Source organism: Hyperoodon ampullatus (genome assembly GCF_949752795.1).
Source record: "Hyperoodon ampullatus genome assembly, chromosome: 7".
In the NCBI taxonomy this organism is placed as follows: Eukaryota; Metazoa; Chordata; class Mammalia; order Artiodactyla; family Ziphiidae; genus Hyperoodon; species Hyperoodon ampullatus.
Window position 1 is genome coordinate 80668585 of NC_136920.1, and position 11350 is coordinate 80679934.

The window sequence follows — 11350 nt, forward strand, 5'->3', positions numbered from 1 at the left end:
AGGGAAGAAATCATGATTTAAGATTATTAGTTTTTTTTAACCTGGTATATGTTGAGGATTGCTATAGAAGAAAAGGCAATTCAATACTTTGAAAATGTGTGAAGTCTATATTCATTAGTTCATCAGCTAAAATAAGGTGGTATGCACACAGCTGCTCATCTTTCAAAATTTTTCATAAATGTCAACTTGTTGAAAATATTTTGAAACTAATTTTTCTTTACCTTTTAAATTCTCTTGGAATTAAACATGGTGATTTACCACTAAGACCTTCAAGATGTATTAACTTATTTAGGCCACCATAATAAATTTGAGAGAGAGTCTTTGTACGGAGATGCATTTTAAAAAGCACAGTTAATCACCCAAAAGTAATTTATAAAGGAATTCAAATTTTAAGCATTACTCATAAAAAAATGTTGAAAGGAATTAAATTCATAAAAAGTTGAACATTCTTAAATCTTCATCCCCCTACTCAATTTTCTTGTAGTTCACAGTGCTGCAGAATTTCTAATGCAGAAATCCTCAAATATATCCAGCATTTTTTGGCTTTTCCCTTTTCTTTACAAACCCTCCATTATTTTCTTTTTCTTTTTTTTTAAACATCTTTATTGGAGTATAATTGCTTTACAATGGTGTGTTAGTTTCTGCTGTATAACAAAGTGAATCAGCTATATGTATACATATATCCCCATATCCCCTCCCTCTTGCGTCTCTCTCCCACCCTCCCTATTCCACCCCTCTAGGTAGTCACAAAGCACCCAGCTGATCTCCCTGTGCTATGCGGCTGCTTCCCACTAGCTAGTTATTATTTTATATTTGGTAGTGTATATACGTCCATGCTACTCTCTCACATCGTCCCAGCCTAACCTTCCCCCTTCCTTGTGTCCTCAAGTCCATTCTCTACATCTGTGTGTTTATTCCTTTCCTGCTCCTAGGTTGATCAGAACCATTTTTTTTTTTTTAGATTCCATATATATGTGTTAGCATACAGTATTGTTTTTCTCTTTCTGACTTGCTTCACTCTGTATGACAGACTCTAGGTCCATCCACCTCACTACAAATAACTCAGTTTCGTTTCTTTTTATGGCTGAGTAATATTCCATTGTATATATGTACCACATCTTCTTTATCCATTCTTCTGTTGATGGACATTTAGGTTCCTTCCACCTGCTGGCTATTATAAATAGTACTGCAGTGAACATTGGGGTGCATTCATCCTTTCGAATTAAGATTTTCTCTGGATATATGCCTAGGAGTGGGAATGCTGGGTCATATGGTAGCTCTATCCTTAGTTTTTTAAGGAACCTCCATACTGTTCTCCATAGTGGCTGTACCAATTTACAGTCCCACCAACAGTGTAGGAGGGTTCCCTTTTCTCCACACCCTCTCCAGCATTTATTGTCTGTAGATTTTTTGATGATGGCCATTCTGACCGGTGTGAGGTGATACCTCATTGTAGTTTTGATTTGCATTTCTCTAATGATTAGTGATGCTGAGCATCCTTTCATGTGTTTGTTGGCCACCTGTATGTCTTCTTTGGAGAAATGTCTATTTAGGTCTTCTGCCCATTTTTGGATTGGGTTGTTTGTTTTTTTGATATAGAGCTGCGTGAGCTGCTTGTAAATTTTGGAGATTAATCCTTTGTCAGTTGCTTCACTTGCAAATATTTTCTCCCATTCTGAGGGTTGTCTTTTCGTCCTGTTTATGGTTTCCATTGCTGTGCAAAAGCCCCATAGCAGTATTGTGAGTGTCACTGAAGCAAACTTGGGTCCACTTATCCACGTGCAATAAACCCAATCTCCTGACACTGGGTTGTGGTGAAAGAAAGTGCCGTGTTTTATTGTAAGGCGCCATACAAAGAGTCCAGGACAGCTAGTACTCAAAAAGCCTCATTTTCCAGATGGGTTTCAGCAGAGTGTTTTTAAAGGCAAGGTGAGGGAGGGGAGTCCCAAGGTATGTGATCAGCTTGTGCACAGTTCTCTGTTTGGTTGATGGTGAGGTTACAGGACAGTGTCACAGGGGTTAACGTCATCAATTCTTTGGCTCCAGTAGGCCTGGGGGCTATGTGCTCATGGTCATTAAGTAGTTAACCTTCCATTTGGTGGGGGTTTTAGCATCTGTAAAGCAGGAAATGTGCATCAAATACTGTTATCTGTGTACTTCAGAGAGGAGCTAAAGTAGAGGATATGGGGGAGGGGTCTATCCTAGGAAGGCCCCATAGGGTCCTCCTCTGTTACATGAGCCCTGATGTTCTTTCCAAAATCCTCTTAAAGTTGAGGACAGACAGATTTGGTTTCCATTTTTTGCTACCAAAAGCATCCTAACTTATACACTTAGCATAAAAATACTCTAATACTAATTTGGTACCTGCTCAGAAGTCTTGCTCAGGGCTGTACACAACTCCAGCATGTGTCATTCACATTGACATTATTATGAATGGTACCCCCTGGAGTTGTGCAGTCCCCAACTTTCATAGTTGTAAAAGGCTGTGCTGCTTTGTATCTGCTCATCTTTCCAGCTCCCCTTCAGTTGTCTTACATATGTGAGCTACAGTTGAGTCAGTTCCAACTACTTTTGCTCTCCAGAGGAACCACGGTATTACTTGGGCTTTTTGTGATCACTTTGTTCCCAGTGCCAAATACAGATTCTTCACAGTTTGTTCATCTGACAAAGTCGTGTTTATTCTTTGATGCTCTTCTCAGATATCACCTTTACTATAAAACTTTTCTTGTCACATCATTTTCCTGCCATAGGCCCTAGGCACTCATAGTAAATGACTTTATCAAATGTAAACATAGCACTTTGTGCACATTTCTATCAATGCATCTCATGATGGTTTTATGTTAGTCTTCTGTACTGACCTATGTGCTTTTTGAGCAAACAGATTTTTCTAATTGTGGCCTAGTAGAGGAAACCCTAGCACACAGCAGATGCTTAAAGGACTCTCTCTTTGTGGACTGTTTAATGTATTCATTAACACTCATAATTCACTGAATGAACCAAATCATTTAAAATTTAGTTTTCCACAGCAAGATCTTTTTCGACCCACCGCCTAGAGTAATGAAAATAAAAACAAAAATAAATAAATGGGACCTAATGAAACTTAAAAGCTTTTGCACAGCAAAGAAACCATAAACAAAATGAAAAGACAACCCTCAGAATGGGAGAAAATATTTGCAAACAAAGCAACTGACAAGGGATTAATCTCCAAAAGATACAAATAGCTCATTCAGCTCAATATCAAAAAGACAAACAACCCAATCAAAAAATGGGTGGAAGACCTAAATAGACATTTCTCCAAAGAAGACATACAGGTGGCCAACAAACACATGAAAAGATGCTCAACATCACTAATCATGAGAGAAATGCAAATCAAAATGACAGTGAGGTATCACCTCATACCAGTCAGAATGGCCATCATCAAAAAATCTACAGACAATAAATGTTGGAGAGGGTGTGGAGAAAAGGGAACCCTCCTACGCTGTTGGTGGAACTGTAAATTGGTACAGCCACTATGGAGAACAGTATGGAGGTTCCTTAAAAAACTAAGGATAGAGCTACCATATGACCCAGCATTCCCACTCCTAGGCATATATCCAGAGAAAATCTTAATTCGAAAGGATGAATGCACCCCAATGTTCACTGCAGTACTATTTATAATAGCCAGCAGGTGGAAGGAACCTAAATGTCCATCAACAGAAGAATGGATAAAGAAGATGTGGTACATATATACAATGGAATATTACTCAGCCATAAAAAGGAATGAAATAGTGCCATTTGCAGAGATGTGGTTGGAGCTAGAGATTGTCATACAGAGTGAAGTAAGTCAGACAGAGAAAAACAAATATTGTATAGTATCGTTTATGTGTGGAATCTAGAAAAATGGTAGAGATGAACTTATTTGCAAAGCAGAAATAAGAGTCACAGATGTAGAGAACAACCTTATGGTTACCAAGGGGGGAAGGGGTGGGTGGGATGAATTGGGAGATTGGGACTGACATGTATAACTACTATGTATAAAATAGGTGACTAATGAGAACCTACTGTATATCACAGGGAACTCTACTCAGTGCTCTGTGGTGAGCTAAATGGGAAGGAAATCTAAAAAAGAGCGGATATATGTATATGTATGACTGACTCACTCTGCTGTACAGCAAGAAACTAACACAACATTGTAAAAGAACTATACTCCAATAAAAATTAATTAAAAATTTTAGAGTTTTCAATCCCCCATTATCACATATATCCAGATGCAGCAATATTTACTTCTTCTATCAGTTGCCAATGTCAACTAAAAAAAACCAAACAATAGCAGCATAGTAAGGAGAAACTTTACTCAAAAGGGTAAGTGCAAGGAGGGGTCTATTGCAATTGGGGGAGGAGAACTATTGCATTAGGGAGAATGCTGTGACCCTAAGATCTGTAAGCCTCTCAGTGGTTAATCAAAAGGGGTTTTTCTTCTCTTGAGAGGAAGTAACAAGGGTATTAAGGGTAGGGTGTGGGAAAAAATGGGATAAAAGAGTAGCTTGAGTGGATGGTAGATCAGAGAATATTTTACCCTGAGGTCAGATGTTCTTAGGAGAGATTATATGTTGACTCAGTCTGACAGTGAGTCCGAGTTCTGGAGCCTGGAGGAAGGAGTGAAACTTTACAGTGTGATTAATTAGCAGTTTGTTCCAATTGATTAGTAGCAATAAACACTTCAGATGATAATTTATGAGATAAAAAAAATGACAATTTGGAATATCTTTGTCTGGCATTGCCATAGGTAAACAAGAGGAGGCATCTGTGGAAGGGTGGTTCTTAGGAATAAGCTGTTTTCCACAACACAGAGGGCAGAGAGATCTCTTAACTTTTGCTGTTTCCCAGGATTCAAGGGGTCAGGTGAAATTCAACATTGTCACTAATAATAGTTTTCAGTGTTGAAGGACACAATTAGATTATATAAAACTTTATTTTCGTTTCCAGTGGTCATCACACAGCCAAGCAAATGTATCCACTTGTTAAATTTAATTACCTTTTATCTTAGAGAGTTCCCCCAAATTAAGTAGGTCGGAAATTTTTATAAAGAATCAAATATTGCTTTCCTGTCTGAAAATTGTGGACTGAGTATCAGAGACTTACCAGATTCCTTTCAAGCTAAAGTCACCTTCATTCACTTGATAAGACTGTAGAGGGCACAGTTGGACTGAAACAAAGCTTGAGTGAAAGAGTGTGAGAACTTTATTACACCTAGCTAATACCCAAATGTGTGCTGTCAGTGATTCATATCTGCCTTTCAGAGCAAAGGTTTTTTAAAAAATCTTTTTAAAAGAGGGTTTTCTTATTTGTCACTTTACTTTCTTTTTAATTAATCCTAACAACATTTCATGTGGGAAAATGTGTTTGAAGAGATGGAATTATAAATGAGTCCAGCATTATTGTTACAGTCCCTGTATTAAAGTGTTACTGTAAGCTAAGGCAAGGAAGTCAAAGATAGTAGATTAAGAGAAAACTGCTGGGGAAATGAGCAAGCATTATTAAAAACAAGTGACAGGTTTGTATTACTCTATTGGAAGTAGCATATAGTAGTGGAAAGACTAAGGAATTAGTTGGGCTATCCGTAAGCTATTTGAAGCACAGCTTTTCCAAAGCTAAGTAAAGTTTTCTCTAATCATCAGCTAATTTGTGGTTTCAAAATCCTGTAGTGTTCTTGATGCAGTTACCACCAAAATGAAGCATGCCCTTCTTCCTAATGGTCTACTCCTCCCCTTCCTTGTACTATATATGCAAAACAAATGACATATACGAACTCTTTATGTTCTCTTTTCACCCTTTCATTCCACATTGCACCAAGATTTCATTTTCCACATCAGTAATGGCTTTATAATTTCCAAATTCAAAGGTTTTTCTTCTGTCTCATTTACCTTAAAATCTCAATTGCTTTTTATTTTTTGCTCCTCACAGATGACTCTTATCTTTTTGCTGTAATTGTGTTGACTATGTACTACCTGTTACTCTTTTCACATATTTAGCAAATCAGTTTGTTACTTTGAGTGCTTCTTTTTGATTTTTCCCATTCCATTATTTTGGGAATTCACCATACTTCTGTATTTTGTGTGCTGGTTCTCCTCTATCAGACTATTGATTCAATTTTATGCTTCCAGCTAAAACCTGCCATTGGATTGGCTATTCCCTCAGTGGGAAATGGCTATGGTATCCATGTAATGTACTCTCACTAAAGCCCCAACTTTGTATTGCTAATTGCCTTCTAAATATTCATAAATGGATGTCTTGGTATTCCTTGAAAGATAGCTATTCAAAATCATTTTTCTCTCCAAACCTAGTCCCTCTCTCTGATTTTCTCATTCTTCTATCTCTGCCATAGCCTTTAGATAGAAAAAAATTTGACTGTTTTTTCAACTAACACTCTGTAGGCTCCTTGCTATCCTCCTAGGCCAGGTCTTTGGGCCAAGGTAACTAGTCTCTGGATCCATTAGAAAGTCCAAGGGGGCAGAATTTTCTTTATGCTTTGTTCATTAATGTAGCCTAATCACAAAGGATGATGACTAGCTCAATTAATATTCATTAATAAATGAATGAGCCCAAATACCCAAAGTTGTTAGGTTCTCCTATTATTTATTTTACTTTAATTACCAGATGAATATTTTTAATACCACTTTTGTATTGCTACTTTTCTGATCAGAAACTTCATTGAGTCTATTTTGTCTCTTTTTTTCTGACTTTTAAGATTGTCCATTTTTCTATTCTAAGGAGGTCCTAAGAAAGTGAATTAATGTTGTGGGTAAGAGTGAACGTACTGGAGTTAAACAGCCTGAGTTTGATTATTGTTCTTTCATTTACTAACTGGGACAGATATTTAATTTTTCTGTGCCTTGATTTCTACATCTGTAAAATTGAGATAATGGTCATTGGATTGATGTTAGGATGAAATAACTTAGTGCCTCTTAAGCACTCAAACAGTGCCTGGTGTTTAATGAATGATCAATATGCATTATTACTATTATTATTAACCTCTACATTTGAAAAGCGTCTGTACAGTCAGTGACATCCAAATGTTTAATACAACATATCCCATCTTTCAAACAAAATTTTACATGTAATCCCAATAACTTTATGAAATACAAAATAAGTGTAGCTTTGATTATTTGTATCCTCCGCTCTTTCATAAACTCATAAGTGTCCTTGACAAAATCCCCAAACTCCAAGAACTACAATTTAAAAACCACTGGTCTCAGTAACTTTTTTTTTTAATATTTATTTATTTGGCTGCACTGGGTCTTAGTTGTGGCATGCAGAGTTCTTAGTTATGGCATGTGGAATCTTAGTTGCAGCATGTGGACTCTTAGTTGCAGCATGCATGCGGGATCTAGTTCCCTGACCAGGTATTGAACCCGGGCCCCCTGCATTGGGAGCACAGAGTCTTACCCACTGGACCACCAGGGAAGTCCCTGGTCTCAGTAACTTTTGATATAAGTATTTACTGATTGACTAAGTCATTTTGAAAACCATTAGATTGTAGAAAGAGCAGGCATTTTAATAATGCATCTATTATATTCCTGTCTCAAATGAGGGTATTGTAAGACAAGGAAGTTACATTTGAAAATATTATCTAGCACAGACAATTTATATCTATTTTAGTAAATTAATTTAGATCAAAAGAATGAACTTTTTTATAATAAATGAGGGGTAAGTTTGAATTAGAAATCATATTTAAGGAATCAAAGTATTGTGTTATTATGGTTGTCATATATAGAATAGATTATTTGCCCTTTGAGCATTTGGAGATGACTTAAAACATTATTTGTTTCTGAACTAAGCCTATAAGATGTAAAAACCATTTTCTAAATGATAATATTGATATTAACAATACTTATCCTTTTACTTTCAACTCTGTAAGCTTAGTAAAACTTCAGACTTTATTGATATACCCATATCTAAAAGATATTTATCTCTACTGCTTAACTGGAAATTTTTGAGAAAAAATTAATTGATGTTATTAAAAGAAAGGTGTCATCTAAAATTACACTGTCTTATTCTTAGAAAGAATTTCCTGAGTAATCCAATGAACATGTGACTAAGAGTCATGTACCCTTAAAGGGGTTGAGAACACGTTGTTCATGAGATATTTTAGTCCCTTCATTTTACAAATGAGAAAAATATGAGCCTGCTTAGCTAAGCAATTTACCAAAGATAGATGATTGCATATTAAATATTAAGAAGCATTAAAATCTCTGTTCTCAATCCAATACTCTTTCCACCATTTGGAAAATTAATCATACAGTCTCAAACATCAAAATATTTTTTCCTGTATCCAAAAGAGAACAGAATGTCATGTTTTAGAATCCAGATGTCATATCAACTTAAAAAGCAACATAAAAAACAATTTTAAAATAAAACTTTGGATTAAGCAGATGATGACTGCTTGATTGGTAGTGGCTTATACTGGAATATAAAGTAAATCAATAAGCAGAAATACTGCAGTCATCTGTTTTTCTGAACGTCAATAAACAGAGCTGCTCTAAGAAGGATTGAGAAATAGCAAAAGGCTGGTCTTTCTCCAATCTGTGGTTGTCTTTATTGAACTCATTTTCTTTTTTCTTTGCCCTTTTAGGTGCCTCTTATCTCTGTTCTCTCCTCCTCCTACCAAAACTTCTTCTAGGAAACTTATATCAAACTTGTACTGAAATGTAAATGGCTTACAAGCCTTAAGGTGCTGCCTCTCCCAGGGAAGTGTGAGGAGTGAGATTTAAGAGGTTCAAAGAAAGGTAAAGTTATAGAATATATATCTAAATATGAAATTTTAAGCATCAATGAGGAAGAGAGTAGCAGTTTTAAATTGTAGGAGAACACACTTCCCAGTGATTTTAAAACCATTGTTAATCTCCACAAAGAAACAAAAACCAAACAAACAAATATGCAACAAATATAACAGCCAAACACAAAAACAAAAGTAAAAAAACCCAAATTAATGGGACTTGACTATGTTGAAACTGAGATTAATATGTGGAGTATTGATTTCTCTAATAAGTTGAGTCCCTCAGTCTATGAACATGGTATATCCCTTTATTTAGGTATTCTTTAATTTTTCTCAGTAGTGTTTCATAATTTTGCATATAGAAATCTCCATATCTCTCATTAGATTTATTTTTATGTGTTTCACTTTTTAGATATTACCATCAAGAGCATCGTTTTCTGAATATCCTATTTGTTGTTGGTCTGTACAAATACAATTGATTTTTAAAAATACTGACCTTGGATTCAGCAACCTTGTTAAATTATCTTATTCAAATGGCTTACCTGTAGAATTTGTTTCAAATACCATAATGATTAAAAGATCAATTCTCTAAAACGATGTAATAAATCTAAGATTTCATACAAACAATAATGTTTTTAAAAATTCATACAGCAAAACTTGACAGGAAAAGAAGAATAAATATGTAAATCCACAATCATCGTGGGAGATTTTTTTTTTTTTTTGCGGTACGCGGGCCTCTCACTGTTGTGGCCTCTCCCATTGTGGAGCACAGGCTCCGGACGCGCAGGCTCAGCGGCCATGGCTCACGGGCCCAGCCGCTCCGTGGCATGTGGGATCTTCCCGGACCAGGGCACGAACCCGCGTCCCCTGCATCGGCAGGCGGACTCTCAACCACTGCGCCACCAGGGAAGCCCTTCGTGGGAGATTTTAACACAACTCTCTCAGTAGTAGGTAGAACAACCAGCCAAAAGTCCATGGAAGATTTTTAATACAAATACCAAACTTAATCAATTTGAAATATATAAAACGCTCTACACAACAATGATGGAAATCACACTTTTAACAAGTATATATAGACTATATTACAAAATTAATTATATGGTTGTACATAAAGCAAGTCTCAACATATTTCAAAGACTGAAATACAATAAAATATGCTTTCTGACCATTGAGATGTTGAATTAGAAACCAGTAACCAAAATTATTTAAAAATAGATCCAAATGGTCAGGAATTAAACATTTTACTTAAATAATCCACAAAGTAGAAATCACAATTAGCATAAGAAAAGCAAAATTTTAGGTATACTCCCATGGTTTATTATATATGTGTGTACTCTAACACCATCACAGTTTCCCCCACAAGCATATGCACTAACAGAGTTTGTATCCTATTTATCTAGTTTCCTTTAGGGTCTGATAAGGCCAATTGAAGATGCTTACTAATGCTAATTGGGTGTATTGGCAGAACTCTTGGTTTTAAGCAACATGATATGACTTAGATAACTTTAAGAAAATGAATTTATTACAATGATATAGAGTAGCTCACAGAATGGTTTGGAGAGTCAGAGAACCGTGGGTCTAAACTCTCAGCCAGGAGAAATGTCTAAACTTATTTCATGGTCTGATGTGGTGAAGATGAGATTGCCACTACTGCTGGATTACTGATTACTCTGCAGATTGTAATGCTGAGCTCACAAACACAGAACGTTAGATGCTGCTGGAAAGAGGATATTGCTTCCACTAGGGTTCTTTTGTGTGACCAGAATAGATTCTACAATTGCTGTTTTCCACTCACTCACTGGCAGCTTTTAATTGCAAATCTGGGGCATATGCATCCAACTGATAGAATTCCGTTTTTGTGCTAATGCCCTAGTTTCAAAGGAGGCTGAGAAAACAAGTACTTGAGATCTTTAGCTTCTATGGTGAAAGGTGGATTTGCCTCATAAAGAGGGAGATTCCTAAAACATAGGGAATGGACAAGGTTCATGCAATTTATCTATGACTTTCAGGCAGACATGGGTCTTGCCAAGACACTTTGGATAGTCTATTTACTGATCTGTAGGTTCTCTGAACATGATGTCAGTAAAATAGAGGATAAGTGTGATGCCAGAAGGTCAAGGTCCCTATGAGCTAAGCTGTGATATAGAATGAGAAAGTTGAGACAATACAGTGAAATTAATACTGCTGCCTTGTGATTTGCAAGCAAATCGTTCTGATGTTCTCAGCTTTTTAGAGTAAAGGAATAAAAGCATGTGCCTAACCAATAGCTATCGATTACTTAGAAAGCAAAGCAGGTTCCTTAGAACCTTATTGATTTGTTCTAGTGAAGAGACCACATATAGAATAACGGCCTCAATTTGCTGTCTCTAGCTGATCAAATTTATAACAGTCTTCTGTTTTACTCCTGAATACTCTGACTTCTACACTAGACAAATTGAAATTTTAAAAGGGAATATGGTAGAAATCACCAACCCTGAATTTGTAAAATCTTTAGCAGTGAAACTAATCACTGTGATTCTCTTAGGGATTTAATCATGCTTTTGACATATTATTATAATAAATAGAGGAAGCTCTTGGGGCTTTTAGTGGGCTCTT